Source organism: Sorex fumeus, unplaced genomic scaffold (assembly GCF_029834395.1).
Source record: "Sorex fumeus unplaced genomic scaffold, SorFum_2.1 ptg000056l, whole genome shotgun sequence".
NCBI classification, from domain to species: domain Eukaryota; kingdom Metazoa; phylum Chordata; class Mammalia; order Eulipotyphla; family Soricidae; genus Sorex; species Sorex fumeus.
The window spans coordinates 3,067,940-3,086,568 of record NW_026606113.1 but is presented as its reverse complement, the minus strand read 5'-3'; positions in this window follow the sequence as shown (position 1 = coordinate 3,086,568).

Here is an 18,629-nt window from a genome sequence, read left to right as displayed (position 1 = left end):
CAGCATTGGGTTACTTGGACATTCATCAGTGGTGTAAGGAAAACCTGCATGGAGTGGAGAGTCAGTTGAATTCCACATTCGCAGTGAATGAATGGAACATTCTGTAGAGGAGATTCCAATGATTTCTGAAGCCTGTGTTGTGTGGACAGGAAAATGAAGAGCTGACCAGGCTTGAATCGATAGCCAAGTAAACAGCAGGGCTGCGAATATGAACAGGCCGCTGAAAACCAGCATTGGGTTACTTGGACATTCAACAGTGGTGTAATGAAAACCTGCGTGGAGTTGAGAGTCAGATGAATTCCAGATTCGCAGTGAATGAATGGAACATTCTGTAGTGGAGATAACAAAGATTTCTGAAGGCTGGTAGTGTGGTGGGACAATGAAGAGCTGAACAGGGTGGAGTGAATTGTCAATTAAACAGCACGGCTGCGAGTATGAACAGGCCTCTGAAAACCAGCATTGGCTTACTTGGACATTCACAAGTGGTGTAATGTTAACCAGGCGGGAGTGGAGAATCAGATAAACTCCAGACTCGCAGTGAATGAATGGAACATTCTGTAGTGGAGATTGCAATGATTTCTGAAATCTGGATTGTGGGGACACGAAAATGAAGAGCTGACCAGTGTTGAGTGGATAGCCTGTAAAAAGCCTCGGCTTCGAATGTGAACAGACCACTGAAAACCAGTATTGCATTACTTCGACTTTCAGCAGTGGTGTAACGAAAGCCTGCGTGGAGTGCAGATTCAGATGAATTCCAGATTCCCAGTGAATGAATGGAACATCCTGTAGTGGAGATTACAATGATTTCTGAAGGCTGGGTTGTGTGCACAGGAAAATGAGGAGCAAAACAGGTTGAGTGGATAGCCAATTGAACAGCACGACTGCGAACATGAACAGGCCTCTGAAAACCAGCATTGTTTTACTTGGACATTCACAAGTGGTGTAAGATAAATCTGCAGGTAGTGGAGATTCAGTTGAATTCCAGATTCGCAGTGAATGAATGGAACATTCTGTACTGGAGATTGCAATGATTTCTCAAGTCTGGATTGTTTGGACATGAAAATGAAGAGCTGACCACAGTTGTGTGGATACCCAGTAAAAAGCAGGGCTTAGAGTGTGAACAGACCGCTGAAAACCAGCATTGTGTTACTTGGACATTCATAAGTGGTGTAATGAAAGCCTACCTGGAGTGCAGATTCAGATGAATTCCAGATTGGCAGTGAATGAATGGAACATTCTGTACTGGCGATTCCAATGATTTCTGAAGTCTGATATTGTGGAAAAGAAAATGAAAGGCTGACCAGGTTTGAGTGGATAGACAATTGAACAGCACACTGCGAGTGTGAAAAGGCGGCTGAAAACCAGCATTGGATTACTTGGTCATTCACCAGTGCTGTAATGAAAACCTGCCTGGAGCGGAGAGTCAGATGAATTGCAGAATCGCAGTGAATGAATGGAACAGTCTGTAGTGGAGAGCCCAATGATTTCTGAAGGCTGGTTTGTGTGGAGAGGAAAATGAAGAGCTGACCAATATTGAGTGGATAGCCCATTGAACAGCACTTCTGCGAGTTGAACATGCCTCTGAAAACCAGTATTGAGTTACTTGGACATTCACCAGTGGCGTAACGAAAACCTGCCAGGAGTGGAGGTTCAGAGGAATTCCAGATTCGCAGTGAATGAATGGAACATTCTCTAGTGGTGATTCCAATGATTTCTGAAGGCTGGGTTTTGTGGACACGAAAATGTAGAGCTGAACAGGGTGGAGTGGATAGCCAAATGAACAGCACGTCTCTTAGTATGAACAGGCCACTGAAAACCAGCATTGGCTTACTTGGACATTCACAAGTGGTGTAACGATAACCCGCCGGGAGTTGAGAGTCAGATGAATTTAAGATTCGCAGTGAATGAACGGAACATTCTGTGGAGGAGATACCAATTATTTCTGAAGGTTGGGTTATGAGGACAGGAAAATGTAGAGCTGAATAGGGTTGGGTGGATAGCAAATTGAACAGCACGGCTGAGTGTGTTAGCAGGCGGCTTAAAACCAGCATTGTCTTCCTTGGACATTTACCAGTGGTGTCACGAAAACCTTCCAGGAGTGGAGACTCTGATGAATTCCAGATTCGCGTGATTGAATGGAACATTCTGTAGTGGTGATTGCCAACATTTAGGAATCTGGATAGTCTGGACAGGATATTGAAGAGCTGACCGATATTGAGTGGATAGCCAATGAACAGCACGGTTTCGAGTGTGAACAGACCACTAAGAAGCAGCATTGCATTACTTGGACATTCATCAGTGGTGTAACGAAAGCCTTCCTGGAATGCAGATTCAGAGTATTTCCAGATTCACAGTGAATGAATGGAAATTTCTGTAGTAGAGATTCCAATGATTTCTGAACGCTGGGTTGTGTGGACAGGAAAATGAAGAGCTGACTAGGTTTGACTGGATTGCCAATTGAACAGCAAGGCTGTGAGTGTGAACAGCCGCTGAAAACCAGCATTGGATTACCTGGTCATTCACCAGTGTTGTTAGGAAAATCTGCCTGGTGTGGAGAGTCAGAGGAATTCCAGATTCGCAGGGAACGAATGGAACACTCTGAAGTGGAGATAAGAATGATTTCTGAAGGCTCGGTGTGTGGAAGGAAAATCAAGAGCTAACCAGCGTTCACTGGATAGCCAATTGAACAGCACGGCTGCGAGTGTTAACACGCAGCTGAAACCAGCCTTGGGTTGCTTGGACATTCACCAGTGGTGAAACGAAAACCTGCTGGGAGTGGAGAACAAGATGAATTCAAGATTCGCCTGAATGAATGAAACATTCTGTAGTGTAGATTGCAATGGTTTCTGAGGTTTGTATTGTCTGAACTGGAAAAAGAAGAACTCACCAGTGTTGAGTCGCTAGACCGTGAACAGCACGGGTTCGAGTGTGAATAGACCGCTGAAAACCATCATTGCGTTACTTGAACATTCAGCAGTGGTGCAATGAAAACCTGCCGGGAGTGGAGATTCAGATGAATTCCAGATTCGCAGTGAATGAATGGAACATTCTCTAGTGGTGATTCCAATGATTTCTGAAGGCTGGGTTTTGTGGACACGAAAATGTAGAGCTGAACAGGGTGGAATGGATAGCCAAATGAACAGCACGTCTCGTAGTAAGAACAGGCCACTGAAAACCAGCTTTGGCTTAATTGGACATTCACAAGTGGTGTAACGAAAACCTGACGGGAGTTGAGAATTAGATGAATTTCAGATTTGCCGTCAATGAATGGAACATTCTGTGGAGGAGATACCAATTGTTTCTGAAGTTTGGGTTATGTGGACAGGAAAATGGAGCTGAAGAGGGTTGAGTGGATAGCAAATTGAACAGCACGGCTGAGAGTATGAGCAGGCCACTTAAAACCAGCATTGGCTTACTTGGATATTTACCAGTGGTGTCACGAAAACCTGCCGGGAGTGGAGATTCAGATGAATTCCAGATTCGCTGTGAATGAATGGAACATTCTGTAGTGGAGATAACAATGATTTCTCCAGTCTCTGTGGTGTGGACAGGAAAATGTAGAGCTGGCCAGGGTTGAGTGGATAGCCAATTGAACAGCACCACTGCGCTTGTGAAGAAAACACTTAAAACATTGGGTTACTTGGACATTCAACAGTGGTGTAACGAAAACCTGCCGGGAGTGGAGGTTCAGAGGAATTCCAGATTCGCAGTGAATGAATGGAACATTCTCTAGTGGAGATTCCAACGATTTCTGAAGGCTGGGTCGTGTGGAAGGAAAATCAAGAACTAATCAGGATTTAGTGGAAAGCCAATTGTATAGCATGGCTGCGAGTGTGAACATGCAGCTGAAAACCAGCATTGGGTTACTTGGACATTCATCAGTGGTGTAAGGAAAACCTGCATGGAGTGGAGAGTCAGTTGAATTCCACATTCGCAGTGAATGAATGGAACATTCTGTAGAGGAGATTCCAATGATTTCTGAAGCCTGTGTTGTGTGGACAGGAAAATGAAGAGCTGACCAGGCTTGAATCGATAGCCAAGTAAACAGCAGGGCTGCGAATATGAACAGGCCGCTGAAAACCAGCATTGGGTTACTTGGACATTCAACAGTGGTGTAATGAAAACCTGCGTGGAGTTGAGAGTCAGATGAATTCCAGATTCGCAGTGAATGAATGGAACATTCTGTAGTGGAGATAACAAAGATTTCTGAAGGCTGGTAGTGTGGTGGGACAATGAAGAGCTGAACAGGGTGGAGTGAATTGTCAATTAAACAGCACGGCTGCGAGTATGAACAGGCCTCTGAAAACCAGCATTGGCTTACTTGGACATTCACAAGTGGTGTAATGTTAACCAGGCGGGAGTGGAGAATCAGATAAACTCCAGACTCGCAGTGAATGAATGGAACATTCTGTAGTGGAGATTGCAATGATTTCTGAAATCTGGATTGTGGGGACACGAAAATGAAGAGCTGACCAGTGTTGAGTGGATAGCCTGTAAAAAGCCTCGGCTTCGAATGTGAACAGACCACTGAAAACCAGTATTGCATTACTTCGACTTTCAGCAGTGGTGTAACGAAAGCCTGCGTGGAGTGCAGATTCAGATGAATTCCAGATTCCCAGTGAATGAATGGAACATCCTGTAGTGGAGATTACAATGATTTCTGAAGGCTGGGTTGTGTGCACAGGAAAATGAGGAGCAAAACAGGTTGAGTGGATAGCCAATTGAACAGCACGACTGCGAACATGAACAGGCCTCTGAAAACCAGCATTGTTTTACTTGGACATTCACAAGTGGTGTAAGATAAATCTGCAGGTAGTGGAGATTCAGTTGAATTCCAGATTCGCAGTGAATGAATGGAACATTCTGTACTGGAGATTGCAATGATTTCTCAAGTCTGGATTGTTTGGACATGAAAATGAAGAGCTGACCACAGTTGTGTGGATACCCAGTAAAAAGCAGGGCTTAGAGTGTGAACAGACCGCTGAAAACCAGCATTGTGTTACTTGGACATTCACAAGTGGTGTAAGATAAATCTGCAGGTAGTGGAGATTCAGTTGAATTCCAGATTCGCAGTGAATGAATGGAACACTCTGTACTGGAGATTGCAATGATTTCTCAAGTCTGGATTGTTTGGACATGAAAATGAAGAGCTGACCACAGTTGTGTGGATACCCAGTAAAAAGCAGGGCTTAGAGTGTGAACAGACCGCTGAAAACCAGCATTGTGTTACTTGGACATTCATAAGTGGTGTAATGAAAGCCTACCTGGAGTGCAGATTCAGATGAATTCCTGATTGGCAGTGAATGAATGGAACATTCTGTACTGGCGATTCCAATGATTTCTGAAGTCTGATATTGTGGAAAAGAAAATGAAAGGCTGACCAGGTTTGAGTGGATAGACAATTGAACAGCACACTGCGAGTGTGAAAAGGCGGCTGAAAACCAGCATTGGATTACTTGGTCATTCACCAGTGCTGTAATGAAAACCTGCCTGGAGCGGAGAGTCAGATGAATTGCAGAATCGCAGTGAATGAATGGAACAGTCTGTAGTGGAGAGCCCAATGATTTCTGAAGGCTGGTTTGTGTGGAGAGGAAAATGAAGAGCTGACCAATATTGAGTGGATAGCCCATTGAACAGCACTTCTGCGAGTTGAACATGCCTCTGAAAACCAGTATTGAGTTACTTGGACATTCACCAGTGGCGTAACGAAAACCTGCCAGGAGTGGAGGTTCAGAGGAATTCCAGATTCGCAGTGAATGAATGGAACATTCTCTAGTGGTGATTCCAATGATTTCTGAAGGCTGGGTTTTGTGGACACGAAAATGTAGAGCTGAACAGGGTGGAGTGGATAGCCAAATGAACAGCACGTCTCTTAGTATGAACAGGCCACTGAAAACCAGCATTGGCTTACTTGGACATTCACAAGTGGTGTAACGATAACCCGCCGGGAGTTGAGAGTCAGATGAATTTAAGATTCGCAGTGAATGAACGGAACATTCTGTGGAGGAGATACCAATTATTTCTGAAGGTTGGGTTATGAGGACAGGAAAATGTAGAGCTGAATAGGGTTGGGTGGATAGCAAATTGAACAGCACGGCTGAGTGTGTTAGCAGGCGGCTTAAAACCAGCATTGTCTTCCTTGGACATTTACCAGTGGTGTCACGAAAACCTTCCAGGAGTGGAGACTCTGATGAATTCCAGATTCGCGTGATTGAATGGAACATTCTGTAGTGGTGATTGCCAACATTTAGGAATCTGGATAGTCTGGACAGGATATTGAAGAGCTGACCGATATTGAGTGGATAGCCAATGAACAGCACGGTTTCGAGTGTGAACAGACCACTAAGAAGCAGCATTGCATTACTTGGACATTCATCAGTGGTGTAACGAAAGCCTTCCTGGAATGCAGATTCAGAGTATTTCCAGATTCACAGTGAATGAATGGAAATTTCTGTAGTAGAGATTCCAATGATTTCTGAACGCTGGGTTGTGTGGACAGGAAAATGAAGAGCTGACTAGGTTTGACTGGATTGCCAATTGAACAGCAAGGCTGTGAGTGTGAACAGCCGCTGAAAACCAGCATTGGATTACCTGGTCATTCACCAGTGTTGTTAGGAAAATCTGCCTGGTGTGGAGAGTCAGAGGAATTCCAGATTCGCAGGGAACGAATGGAACACTCTGAAGTGGAGATAAGAATGATTTCTGAAGGCTCGGTGTGTGGAAGGAAAATCAAGAGCTAACCAGCGTTCACTGGATAGCCAATTGAACAGCACGGCTGCGAGTGTTAACACGCAGCTGAAACCAGCCTTGGGTTGCTTGGACATTCACCAGTGGTGAAACGAAAACCTGCTGGGAGTGGAGAACAAGATGAATTCAAGATTCGCCTGAATGAATGAAACATTCTGTAGTGTAGATTGCAATGGTTTCTGAGGTTTGTATTGTCTGAACTGGAAAAAGAAGAACTCACCAGTGTTGAGTCGCTAGACCGTGAACAGCACGGGTTCGAGTGTGAATAGACCGCTGAAAACCATCATTGCGTTACTTGAACATTCAGCAGTGGTGCAATGAAAACCTGCCGGGAGTGGAGATTCAGATGAATTCCAGATTCGCAGTGAATGAATGGAACATTCTCTAGTGGTGATTCCAATGATTTCTGAAGGCTGGGTTTTGTGGACACGAAAATGTAGAGCTGAACAGGGTGGAATGGATAGCCAAATGAACAGCACGTCTCGTAGTAAGAACAGGCCACTGAAAACCAGCTTTGGCTTAATTGGACATTCACAAGTGGTGTAACGAAAACCTGACGGGAGTTGAGAATTAGATGAATTTCAGATTTGCCGTCAATGAATGGAACATTCTGTGGAGGAGATACCAATTGTTTCTGAAGTTTGGGTTATGTGGACAGGAAAATGGAGCTGAAGAGGGTTGAGTGGATAGCAAATTGAACAGCACGGCTGAGAGTATGAGCAGGCCACTTAAAACCAGCATTGGCTTACTTGGATATTTACCAGTGGTGTCACGAAAACCTGCCGGGAGTGGAGATTCAGATGAATTCCAGATTCGCTGTGAATGAATGGAACATTCTGTAGTGGAGATAACAATGATTTCTCCAGTCTCTGTGGTGTGGACAGGAAAATGTAGAGCTGGCCAGGGTTGAGTGGATAGCCAATTGAACAGCACCACTGCGCTTGTGAAGAAAACACTTAAAACATTGGGTTACTTGGACATTCAACAGTGGTGTAACGAAAACCTGCCGGGAGTGGAGGTTCAGAGGAATTCCAGATTCGCAGTGAATGAATGGAACATTCTCTAGTGGAGATTCCAACGATTTCTGAAGGCTGGGTCGTGTGGAAGGAAAATCAAGAACTAATCAGGATTTAGTGGAAAGCCAATTGTATAGCATGGCTGCGAGTGTGAACATGCAGCTGAAAACCAGCATTGGGTTACTTGGACATTCATCAGTGGTGTAAGGAAAACCTGCATGGAGTGGAGAGTCAGTTGAATTCCACATTCGCAGTGAATGAATGGAACATTCTGTAGAGGAGATTCCAATGATTTCTGAAGCCTGTGTTGTGTGGACAGGAAAATGAAGAGCTGACCAGGCTTGAATCGATAGCCAAGTAAACAGCAGGGCTGCGAATATGAACAGGCCGCTGAAAACCAGCATTGGGTTACTTGGACATTCAACAGTGGTGTAATGAAAACCTGCGTGGAGTTGAGAGTCAGATGAATTCCAGATTCGCAGTGAATGAATGGAACATTCTGTAGTGGAGATAACAAAGATTTCTGAAGGCTGGTAGTGTGGTGGGACAATGAAGAGCTGAACAGGGTGGAGTGAATTGTCAATTAAACAGCACGGCTGCGAGTATGAACAGGCCTCTGAAAACCAGCATTGGCTTACTTGGACATTCACAAGTGGTGTAATGTTAACCAGGCGGGAGTGGAGAATCAGATAAACTCCAGACTCGCAGTGAATGAATGGAACATTCTGTAGTGGAGATTGCAATGATTTCTGAAATCTGGATTGTGGGGACACGAAAATGAAGAGCTGACCAGTGTTGAGTGGATAGCCTGTAAAAAGCCTCGGCTTCGAATGTGAACAGACCACTGAAAACCAGTATTGCATTACTTCGACTTTCAGCAGTGGTGTAACGAAAGCCTGCGTGGAGTGCAGATTCAGATGAATTCCAGATTCCCAGTGAATGAATGGAACATCCTGTAGTGGAGATTACAATGATTTCTGAAGGCTGGGTTGTGTGCACAGGAAAATGAGGAGCAAAACAGGTTGAGTGGATAGCCAATTGAACAGCACGACTGCGAACATGAACAGGCCTCTGAAAACCAGCATTGTTTTACTTGGACATTCACAAGTGGTGTAAGATAAATCTGCAGGTAGTGGAGATTCAGTTGAATTCCAGATTCGCAGTGAATGAATGGAACATTCTGTACTGGAGATTGCAATGATTTCTCAAGTCTGGATTGTTTGGACATGAAAATGAAGAGCTGACCACAGTTGTGTGGATACCCAGTAAAAAGCAGGGCTTAGAGTGTGAACAGACCGCTGAAAACCAGCATTGTGTTACTTGGACATTCATAAGTGGTGTAATGAAAGCCTACCTGGAGTGCAGATTCAGATGAATTCCAGATTGGCAGTGAATGAATGGAACATTCTGTACTGGCGATTCCAATGATTTCTGAAGTCTGATATTGTGGAAAAGAAAATGAAAGGCTGACCAGGTTTGAGTGGATAGACAATTGAACAGCACACTGCGAGTGTGAAAAGGCGGCTGAAAACCAGCATTGGATTACTTGGTCATTCACCAGTGCTGTAATGAAAACCTGCCTGGAGCGGAGAGTCAGATGAATTGCAGAATCGCAGTGAATGAATGGAACAGTCTGTAGTGGAGAGCCCAATGATTTCTGAAGGCTGGTTTGTGTGGAGAGGAAAATGAAGAGCTGACCAATATTGAGTGGATAGCCCATTGAACAGCACTTCTGCGAGTTGAACATGCCTCTGAAAACCAGTATTGAGTTACTTGGACATTCACCAGTGGCGTAACGAAAACCTGCCAGGAGTGGAGGTTCAGAGGAATTCCAGATTCGCAGTGAATGAATGGAACATTCTCTAGTGGTGATTCCAATGATTTCTGAAGGCTGGGTTTTGTGGACACGAAAATGTAGAGCTGAACAGGGTGGAGTGGATAGCCAAATGAACAGCACGTCTCTTAGTATGAACAGGCCACTGAAAACCAGCATTGGCTTACTTGGACATTCACAAGTGGTGTAACGATAACCCGCCGGGAGTTGAGAGTCAGATGAATTTAAGATTCGCAGTGAATGAACGGAACATTCTGTGGAGGAGATACCAATTATTTCTGAAGGTTGGGTTATGAGGACAGGAAAATGTAGAGCTGAATAGGGTTGGGTGGATAGCAAATTGAACAGCACGGCTGAGTGTGTTAGCAGGCGGCTTAAAACCAGCATTGTCTTCCTTGGACATTTACCAGTGGTGTCACGAAAACCTTCCAGGAGTGGAGACTCTGATGAATTCCAGATTCGCGTGATTGAATGGAACATTCTGTAGTGGTGATTGCCAACATTTAGGAATCTGGATAGTCTGGACAGGATATTGAAGAGCTGACCGATATTGAGTGGATAGCCAATGAACAGCACGGTTTCGAGTGTGAACAGACCACTAAGAAGCAGCATTGCATTACTTGGACATTCATCAGTGGTGTAACGAAAGCCTTCCTGGAATGCAGATTCAGAGTATTTCCAGATTCACAGTGAATGAATGGAAATTTCTGTAGTAGAGATTCCAATGATTTCTGAACGCTGGGTTGTGTGGACAGGAAAATGAAGAGCTGACTAGGTTTGACTGGATTGCCAATTGAACAGCAAGGCTGTGAGTGTGAACAGCCGCTGAAAACCAGCATTGGATTACCTGGTCATTCACCAGTGTTGTTAGGAAAATCTGCCTGGTGTGGAGAGTCAGAGGAATTCCAGATTCGCAGGGAACGAATGGAACACTCTGAAGTGGAGATAAGAATGATTTCTGAAGGCTCGGTGTGTGGAAGGAAAATCAAGAGCTAACCAGCGTTCACTGGATAGCCAATTGAACAGCACGGCTGCGAGTGTTAACACGCAGCTGAAACCAGCCTTGGGTTGCTTGGACATTCACCAGTGGTGAAACGAAAACCTGCTGGGAGTGGAGAACAAGATGAATTCAAGATTCGCCTGAATGAATGAAACATTCTGTAGTGTAGATTGCAATGGTTTCTGAGGTTTGTATTGTCTGAACTGGAAAAAGAAGAACTCACCAGTGTTGAGTCGCTAGACCGTGAACAGCACGGGTTCGAGTGTGAATAGACCGCTGAAAACCATCATTGCGTTACTTGAACATTCAGCAGTGGTGCAATGAAAACCTGCCGGGAGTGGAGATTCAGATGAATTCCAGATTCGCAGTGAATGAATGGAACATTCTCTAGTGGTGATTCCAATGATTTCTGAAGGCTGGGTTTTGTGGACACGAAAATGTAGAGCTGAACAGGGTGGAATGGATAGCCAAATGAACAGCACGTCTCGTAGTAAGAACAGGCCACTGAAAACCAGCTTTGGCTTAATTGGACATTCACAAGTGGTGTAACGAAAACCTGACGGGAGTTGAGAATTAGATGAATTTCAGATTTGCCGTCAATGAATGGAACATTCTGTGGAGGAGATACCAATTGTTTCTGAAGTTTGGGTTATGTGGACAGGAAAATGGAGCTGAAGAGGGTTGAGTGGATAGCAAATTGAACAGCACGGCTGAGAGTATGAGCAGGCCACTTAAAACCAGCATTGGCTTACTTGGATATTTACCAGTGGTGTCACGAAAACCTGCCGGGAGTGGAGATTCAGATGAATTCCAGATTCGCTGTGAATGAATGGAACATTCTGTAGTGGAGATAACAATGATTTCTCCAGTCTCTGTGGTGTGGACAGGAAAATGTAGAGCTGGCCAGGGTTGAGTGGATAGCCAATTGAACAGCACCACTGCGCTTGTGAAGAAAACACTTAAAACATTGGGTTACTTGGACATTCAACAGTGGTGTAACGAAAACCTGCCGGGAGTGGAGGTTCAGAGGAATTCCAGATTCGCAGTGAATGAATGGAACATTCTCTAGTGGAGATTCCAACGATTTCTGAAGGCTGGGTCGTGTGGAAGGAAAATCAAGAACTAATCAGGATTTAGTGGAAAGCCAATTGTATAGCATGGCTGCGAGTGTGAACATGCAGCTGAAAACCAGCATTGGGTTACTTGGACATTCATCAGTGGTGTAAGGAAAACCTGCATGGAGTGGAGAGTCAGTTGAATTCCACATTCGCAGTGAATGAATGGAACATTCTGTAGAGGAGATTCCAATGATTTCTGAAGCCTGTGTTGTGTGGACAGGAAAATGAAGAGCTGACCAGGCTTGAATCGATAGCCAAGTAAACAGCAGGGCTGCGAATATGAACAGGCCGCTGAAAACCAGCATTGGGTTACTTGGACATTCAACAGTGGTGTAATGAAAACCTGCGTGGAGTTGAGAGTCAGATGAATTCCAGATTCGCAGTGAATGAATGGAACATTCTGTAGTGGAGATAACAAAGATTTCTGAAGGCTGGTAGTGTGGTGGGACAATGAAGAGCTGAACAGGGTGGAGTGAATTGTCAATTAAACAGCACGGCTGCGAGTATGAACAGGCCTCTGAAAACCAGCATTGGCTTACTTGGACATTCACAAGTGGTGTAATGTTAACCAGGCGGGAGTGGAGAATCAGATAAACTCCAGACTCGCAGTGAATGAATGGAACATTCTGTAGTGGAGATTGCAATGATTTCTGAAATCTGGATTGTGGGGACACGAAAATGAAGAGCTGACCAGTGTTGAGTGGATAGCCTGTAAAAAGCCTCGGCTTCGAATGTGAACAGACCACTGAAAACCAGTATTGCATTACTTCGACTTTCAGCAGTGGTGTAACGAAAGCCTGCGTGGAGTGCAGATTCAGATGAATTCCAGATTCCCAGTGAATGAATGGAACATCCTGTAGTGGAGATTACAATGATTTCTGAAGGCTGGGTTGTGTGCACAGGAAAATGAGGAGCAAAACAGGTTGAGTGGATAGCCAATTGAACAGCACGACTGCGAACATGAACAGGCCTCTGAAAACCAGCATTGTTTTACTTGGACATTCACAAGTGGTGTAAGATAAATCTGCAGGTAGTGGAGATTCAGTTGAATTCCAGATTCGCAGTGAATGAATGGAACATTCTGTACTGGAGATTGCAATGATTTCTCAAGTCTGGATTGTTTGGACATGAAAATGAAGAGCTGACCACAGTTGTGTGGATACCCAGTAAAAAGCAGGGCTTAGAGTGTGAACAGACCGCTGAAAACCAGCATTGTGTTACTTGGACATTCATAAGTGGTGTAATGAAAGCCTACCTGGAGTGCAGATTCAGATGAATTCCAGATTGGCAGTGAATGAATGGAACATTCTGTACTGGCGATTCCAATGATTTCTGAAGTCTGATATTGTGGAAAAGAAAATGAAAGGCTGACCAGGTTTGAGTGGATAGACAATTGAACAGCACACTGCGAGTGTGAAAAGGCGGCTGAAAACCAGCATTGGATTACTTGGTCATTCACCAGTGCTGTAATGAAAACCTGCCTGGAGCGGAGAGTCAGATGAATTGCAGAATCGCAGTGAATGAATGGAACAGTCTGTAGTGGAGAGCCCAATGATTTCTGAAGGCTGGTTTGTGTGGAGAGGAAAATGAAGAGCTGACCAATATTGAGTGGATAGCCCATTGAACAGCACTTCTGCGAGTTGAACATGCCTCTGAAAACCAGTATTGAGTTACTTGGACATTCACCAGTGGCGTAACGAAAACCTGCCAGGAGTGGAGGTTCAGAGGAATTCCAGATTCGCAGTGAATGAATGGAACATTCTCTAGTGGTGATTCCAATGATTTCTGAAGGCTGGGTTTTGTGGACACGAAAATGTAGAGCTGAACAGGGTGGAGTGGATAGCCAAATGAACAGCACGTCTCTTAGTATGAACAGGCCACTGAAAACCAGCATTGGCTTACTTGGACATTCACAAGTGGTGTAACGATAACCCGCCGGGAGTTGAGAGTCAGATGAATTTAAGATTCGCAGTGAATGAACGGAACATTCTGTGGAGGAGATACCAATTATTTCTGAAGGTTGGGTTATGAGGACAGGAAAATGTAGAGCTGAATAGGGTTGGGTGGATAGCAAATTGAACAGCACGGCTGAGTGTGTTAGCAGGCGGCTTAAAACCAGCATTGTCTTCCTTGGACATTTACCAGTGGTGTCACGAAAACCTTCCAGGAGTGGAGACTCTGATGAATTCCAGATTCGCGTGATTGAATGGAACATTCTGTAGTGGTGATTGCCAACATTTAGGAATCTGGATAGTCTGGACAGGATATTGAAGAGCTGACCGATATTGAGTGGATAGCCAATGAACAGCACGGTTTCGAGTGTGAACAGACCACTAAGAAGCAGCATTGCATTACTTGGACATTCATCAGTGGTGTAACGAAAGCCTTCCTGGAATGCAGATTCAGAGTATTTCCAGATTCACAGTGAATGAATGGAAATTTCTGTAGTAGAGATTCCAATGATTTCTGAACGCTGGGTTGTGTGGACAGGAAAATGAAGAGCTGACTAGGTTTGACTGGATTGCCAATTGAACAGCAAGGCTGTGAGTGTGAACAGCCGCTGAAAACCAGCATTGGATTACCTGGTCATTCACCAGTGTTGTTAGGAAAATCTGCCTGGTGTGGAGAGTCAGAGGAATTCCAGATTCGCAGGGAACGAATGGAACACTCTGAAGTGGAGATAAGAATGATTTCTGAAGGCTCGGTGTGTGGAAGGAAAATCAAGAGCTAACCAGCGTTCACTGGATAGCCAATTGAACAGCACGGCTGCGAGTGTTAACACGCAGCTGAAACCAGCCTTGGGTTGCTTGGACATTCACCAGTGGTGAAACGAAAACCTGCTGGGAGTGGAGAACAAGATGAATTCAAGATTCGCCTGAATGAATGAAACATTCTGTAGTGTAGATTGCAACGGTTTCTGAGGTTTGTATTGTCTGAACTGGAAAAAGAAGAACTCACCAGTGTTGAGTCGCTAGACCGTGAACAGCACGGGTTCGAGTGTGAATAGACCGCTGAAAACCATCATTGCGTTACTTGAACATTCAGCAGTGGTGCAATGAAAACCTGCCGGGAGTGGAGATTCAGATGAATTCCAGATTCGCAGTGAATGAATGGAACATTCTCTAGTGGTGATTCCAATGATTTCTGAAGGCTGGGTTTTGTGGACACGAAAATGTAGAGCTGAACAGGGTGGAATGGATAGCCAAATGAACAGCACGTCTCGTAGTAAGAACAGGCCACTGAAAACCAGCTTTGGCTTAATTGGACATTCACAAGTGGTGTAACGAAAACCTGACGGGAGTTGAGAATTAGATGAATTTCAGATTTGCCGTCAATGAATGGAACATTCTGTGGAGGAGATACCAATTGTTTCTGAAGTTTGGGTTATGTGGACAGGAAAATGGAGCTGAAGAGGGTTGAGTGGATAGCAAATTGAACAGCACGGCTGAGAGTATGAGCAGGCCACTTAAAACCAGCATTGGCTTACTTGGATATTTACCAGTGGTGTCACGAAAACCTGCCGGGAGTGGAGATTCAGATGAATTCCAGATTCGCTGTGAATGAATGGAACATTCTGTAGTGGAGATAACAATGATTTCTCCAGTCTCTGTGGTGTGGACAGGAAAATGTAGAGCTGGCCAGGGTTGAGTGGATAGCCAATTGAACAGCACCACTGCGCTTGTGAAGAAAACACTTAAAACATTGGGTTACTTGGACATTCAACAGTGGTGTAACGAAAACCTGCCGGGAGTGGAGGGTCAGAGGAATTCCAGATTCGCAGTGAATGAATGGAACATTCTCTAGTGGAGATTCCAACGATTTCTGAAGGCTGGGTCGTGTGGAAGGAAAATCAAGAACTAATCAGGATTTAGTGGAAAGCCAATTGTATAGCATGGCTGCGAGTGTGAACATGCAGCTGAAAACCAGCATTGGGTTACTTGGACATTCATCAGTGGTGTAAGGAAAACCTGCATGGAGTGGAGAGTCAGTTGAATTCCACATTCGCAGTGAATGAATGGAACATTCTGTAGAGGAGATTCCAATGATTTCTGAAGCCTGTGTTGTGTGGACAGGAAAATGAAGAGCTGACCAGGCTTGAATCGATAGCCAAGTAAACAGCAGGGCTGCGAATATGAACAGGCCGCTGAAAACCAGCATTGGGTTACTTGGACATTCAACAGTGGTGTAATGAAAACCTGCGTGGAGTTGAGAGTCAGATGAATTCCAGATTCGCAGTGAATGAATGGAACATTCTGTAGTGGAGATAACAAAGATTTCTGAAGGCTGGTAGTGTGGTGGGACAATGAAGAGCTGAACAGGGTGGAGTGAATTGTCAATTAAACAGCACGGCTGCGAGTATGAACAGGCCTCTGAAAACCAGCATTGGCTTACTTGGACATTCACAAGTGGTGTAATGTTAACCAGGCGGGAGTGGAGAATCAGATAAACTCCAGACTCGCAGTGAATGAATGGAACATTCTGTAGTGGAGATTGCAATGATTTCTGAAATCTGGATTGTGGGGACACGAAAATGAAGAGCTGACCAGTGTTGAGTGGATAGCCTGTAAAAAGCCTCGGCTTCGAATGTGAACAGACCACTGAAAACCAGTATTGCATTACTTCGACTTTCAGCAGTGGTGTAACGAAAGCCTGCGTGGAGTGCAGATTCAGATGAATTCCAGATTCCCAGTGAATGAATGGAACATCCTGTAGTGGAGATTACAATGATTTCTGAAGGCTGGGTTGTGTGCACAGGAAAATGAGGAGCAAAACAGGTTGAGTGGATAGCCAATTGAACAGCACGACTGCGAACATGAACAGGCCTCTGAAAACCAGCATTGTTTTACTTGGACATTCACAAGTGGTGTAAGATAAATCTGCAGGTAGTGGAGATTCAGTTGAATTCCAGATTCGCAGTGAATGAATGGAACATTCTGTACTGGAGATTGCAATGATTTCTCAAGTCTGGATTGTTTGGACATGAAAATGAAGAGCTGACCACAGTTGTGTGGATACCCAGTAAAAAGCAGGGCTTAGAGTGTGAACAGACCGCTGAAAACCAGCATTGTGTTACTTGGACATTCATAAGTGGTGTAATGAAAGCCTACCTGGAGTGCAGATTCAGATGAATTCCAGATTGGCAGTGAATGAATGGAACATTCTGTACTGGCGATTCCAATGATTTCTGAAGTCTGATATTGTGGAAAAGAAAATGAAAGGCTGACCAGGTTTGAGTGGATAGACAATTGAACAGCACACTGCGAGTGTGAAAAGGCGGCTGAAAACCAGCATTGGATTACTTGGTCATTCACCAGTGCTGTAATGAAAACCTGCCTGGAGCGGAGAGTCAGATGAATTGCAGAATCGCAGTGAATGAATGGAACAGTCTGTAGTGGAGAGCCCAATGATTTCTGAAGGCTGGTTTGTGTGGAGAGGAAAATGAAGAGCTGACCAATATTGAGTGGATAGCCCATTGAACAGCACTTCTGCGAGTTGAACATGCCTCTGAAAACCAGTATTGAGTTACTTGGACATTCACCAGTGGCGTAACGAAAACCTGCCAGGAGTGGAGGTTCAGAGGAATTCCAGATTCGCAGTGAATGAATGGAACATTCTCTAGTGGTGATTCCAATGATTTCTGAAGGCTGGGTTTTGTGGACACGAAAATGTAGAGCTGAACAGGGTGGAGTGGATAGCCAAATGAACAGCACGTCTCTTAGTATGAACAGGCCACTGAAAACCAGCATTGGCTTACTTGGACATTCACAAGTGGTGTAACGATAACCCGCCGGGAGTTGAGAGTCAGATGAATTTAAGATTCGCAGTGAATGAACGGAACATTCTGTGGAGGAGATACCAATTATTTCTGAAGGTTGGGTTATGAGGACAGGAAAATGTAGAGCTGAATAGGGTTGGGTGGATAGCAAATTGAACAGCACGGCTGAGTGTGTTAGCAGGCGGCTTAAAACCAGCATTGTCTTCCTTGGACATTTACCAGTGGTGTCACGAAAACCTTCCAGGAGTGGAGACTCTGATGAATTCCAGATTCGCGTGATTGAATGGAACATTCTGTAGTGGTGATTGCCAACATTTAGGAATCTGGATAGTCTGGACAGGATATTGAAGAGCTGACCGATATTGAGTGGATAGCCAATGAACAGCACGGTTTCGAGTGTGAACAGACCACTAAGAAGCAGCATTGCATTACTTGGACATTCATCAGTGGTGTAACGAAAGCCTTCCTGGAATGCAGATTCAGAGTATTTCCAGATTCACAGTGAATGAATGGAAATTTCTGTAGTAGAGATTCCAATGATTTCTGAACGCTGGGTTGTGTGGACAGGAAAATGAAGAGCTGACTAGGTTTGACTGGATTGCCAATTGAACAGCAAGGCTGTGAGTGTGAACAGCCGCTGAAAACCAGCATTGGATTACCTGGTCATTCACCAGTGTTGTTAGGAAAATCTGCCTGGTGTGGAGAGTCAGAGGAATTCCAGATTCGCAGGGAACGAATGGAACACTCTGAAGTGGAGATAAGAATGATTTCTGAAGGCTCGGTGTGTGGAAGGAAAATCAAGAGCTAACCAGCGTTCACTGGATAGCCAATTGAACAGCACGGCTGCGAGTGTTAACACGCAGCTGAAACCAGCCTTGGGTTGCTTGGACATTCACCAGTGGTGAAACGAAAACCTGCTGGGAGTGGAGAACAAGATGAATTCAAGATTCGCCTGAATGAATGAAACATTCTGTAGTGTAGATTGCAATGGTTTCTGAGGTTTGTATTGTCTGAACTGGAAAAAGAAGAACTCACCAGTGTTGAGTCGCTAGACCGTGAACAGCACGGGTTCGAGTGTGAATAGACCGCTGAAAACCATCATTGCGTTACTTGAACATTCAGCAGTGGTGCAATGAAA